The following is a 2596-nucleotide window of genomic DNA, read 5'->3' as shown; positions in this document are numbered from 1 at the left end:
GAGGAGACCCTAACCCTAGCCCTGAGCCAAAATGCCCTCACGCTTTAATGTTACTTTTATTGGATTTCCGATGAATTTTTCGGCTGATAAACACCCAAACACAGAAGCTAATCTTGTGACATCAAAAGTGTGTCACTTTAGTTACACCAAGATCTGTTTAAGTGATTCGTCTTTGTCTATGTGGAACACACGCAGCCTTCTCAAATCAGTGTTTATTTCTCCGGTCAAATTTTCTCAAACGCCACAAGGATTCCTTTCAGCTCCGCCTCTCGTCTTCGTCTTCAAAACGTCCCCCTCCATCCGAGTTCCACTCTGATCAGGCCGACCGCAGCCTGAGAGTCTTCTCAGGCTGAGTCTTCTCCTGATTTGTCCCTCTTATTGGTGCTGAAGAGGCCGGCTCTTCATCAGCACAAAGAACGATTTCAGCTGTGGCAGCGAGTGTCAGTGTGGAGGTGTGTTCTTATCGTCAAAGAAACACCTGTTTGTCACATCCACAGTGTCTGAAAGGCTGAATATTACAGCTCGAATTGGAAAAAATGTATTTATTTATGAAAATATAAGAATAAACAAATAAATACTGTCTTACTGTTTGTTACCTTCCAACGTGGAATTTAAATAATGAGCCTCAAGATTAATTAGGTTCAATAAGGGGAAAAGGTTTTTAATAATTATAGAAAAATATAAAAAGAAAGGGTGTGCATATGTATTCACCCCCTTTGCTTTGAAGCCCAATTATTTATAACCTTCAGAAGTTGCATAATTCGTAAAAATAATGATCTCAGTGTGAATAAACAGCTGTTCTGAATCAACACCAGCCCTACAACTGTAAGTGCTAAGGGCTGTTGAGGCTGAAAATTGTCATGATTATCCGTGTTACGGTCAGTCAAGGCTGCAGTGCCCCAGAGAAGATTGTTGTGTTAGCAGCATCCAATTACTGCCTTAGAGATAACTAATGTAAATATGTTTGTTGATATTACAACACTGTCCAAACCATGTAAAACAGTATTGTGTTTGTTTAAATAAATCTTCCAGTTGCCAGTTTCTGATTTATTTGGGTATTTAACACCTTTGATCATGCTGAGGGCACCATCCCTACAGTGAAGCATGGCAGTGGAAGCTTCATGATGTGGGGATGCTTCTCATCAACAAGGACTGGGAAACTGATCGGAGGAAAGATGGATGGAGCTAAGCATAAAGGAAAACCCGCTGTAGTTGTCCAAAGATCTTAGACTGAGACGGATGTCCAACCTTCCAGCAGGACAATGAGACGAAACCTTCCACTGAAGACAGTCCACTGGTTCTAAGGAGAACCTGTTAAATGTCCTGGAAAGGTCCGGTCAAAGCCCAGAATCTCCGGCACCCACCCAACCCGACGGAGCTGCAGCAATTTGGTCACGAAGGATGGACAACAGTCCCAGCGGTTAGAAGCTCCTGATAGGTTGGACTGTTTTGCATCTTCAAAGTGGAAGTTAATGCATGTTGTGTAAATTAAAAAGCACAACTCCTCCCCGAATATCCTTCCAGACTACAAATATGGCCGAATACGTTTGCTTCCTCTGGTTAGATCAATAAAATAGTTCTTTTTATTTCAGCAATCAGATGAGAATGAATCTAACACTTATTAGGAATCACAGGTAAAGGCAAAAAGACTAATTAGAAGATTTTAAGAAACTTCTTCAGGTTTAATAAATACATAAATAAGTAAAAAAGGATCTTAAAGGTTCTAGTGAGTTTAGCCGAGGAATTAAACATTCAGAGGAGTGACCCGTTGGAGAGTCTCAGGCCTCCATTTCTTCCTGAGCCATTTAAGACCCGCGTGTGATTAAAAAATGGCCCTTTTCCCCACCATAATCCCCAGGCCATTCAGGTGCTGCATATGCTTAGAGCGTGCTCAGTAAACAGAATATAAATTTCTGCGGGCACATTAAAAAAGCAATCAACCTCGGCTTTAAAATGCATCCCGTGCTTTTCCTTCCATCAGACGACGGGACGTGGCGCATTTCCTGTTTTTATGGGAATTTCGAAAGCCTCACATATTGGAAAAAGCATCAATGCATCGCCTCAGTTGTACCTTAGATGAGCAGCTTGATTTTTCACACATATCAGAAACACTGACTTGGTTTTATTGTAGTAAAAGTATTTTATATCCTTGAAAAGTTTCCCTGAAGCCCAGGACTCCTAGATTTACTCTGAGATGTTTTTTAAATTATTTGACATCCTTGTGTTAATGATGACTCAGCAGATTTTAGCTAGCATGTTGATACTATTAGCTTTATTATCAAACTACTATTCATTCCTTTGTTCATTCAATCAGGTAAAAGTCCCTGCTTTGAATGAATTTAAAGGCTCACCATTTCAAATTGGCTTTTAACTGCAGGCAGCATTAGGTCAGTCCTTTGTGGGTTTGTGTCGCGTGGAATACAAAATAACCCCAAATAACTCAGGAAGAAGACACATGACGTCACTTCCTGTTAACATCAGAATGCCGGGAGCGTGCAGGAGCAGCGACCGAAGCCAAAATGTGCGCTAATGCTTCACATTTGCCCACAAAGATTTCAGCAAACCAGTTTCCTCCCCAGCTGCAGCTGTTTTGCAC

At 41.2% G+C, this 2596-nt stretch overlaps 1 protein-coding gene across 4 annotated transcripts in view; it reads right to left on the bottom strand.

Moving 5' to 3' along the window:
- col11a1a (collagen, type XI, alpha 1a) overlaps positions 1-2596 on the bottom strand; it is a 92884-nt gene that overhangs the window by 8527 nt on the left and 81761 nt on the right. The gene's annotated exons all lie outside the window — the stretch shown is intronic.

The sequence above is a fragment of the Kryptolebias marmoratus genome, linkage group LG21 (assembly GCF_001649575.2).
Source record: "Kryptolebias marmoratus isolate JLee-2015 linkage group LG21, ASM164957v2, whole genome shotgun sequence".
In the NCBI taxonomy this organism is placed as follows: Eukaryota; Metazoa; Chordata; class Actinopteri; order Cyprinodontiformes; family Rivulidae; genus Kryptolebias; species Kryptolebias marmoratus.
The sequence above is the reverse complement of the archived record's forward strand: the minus strand, read 5'-3'. Positions and strand labels throughout refer to the sequence as shown.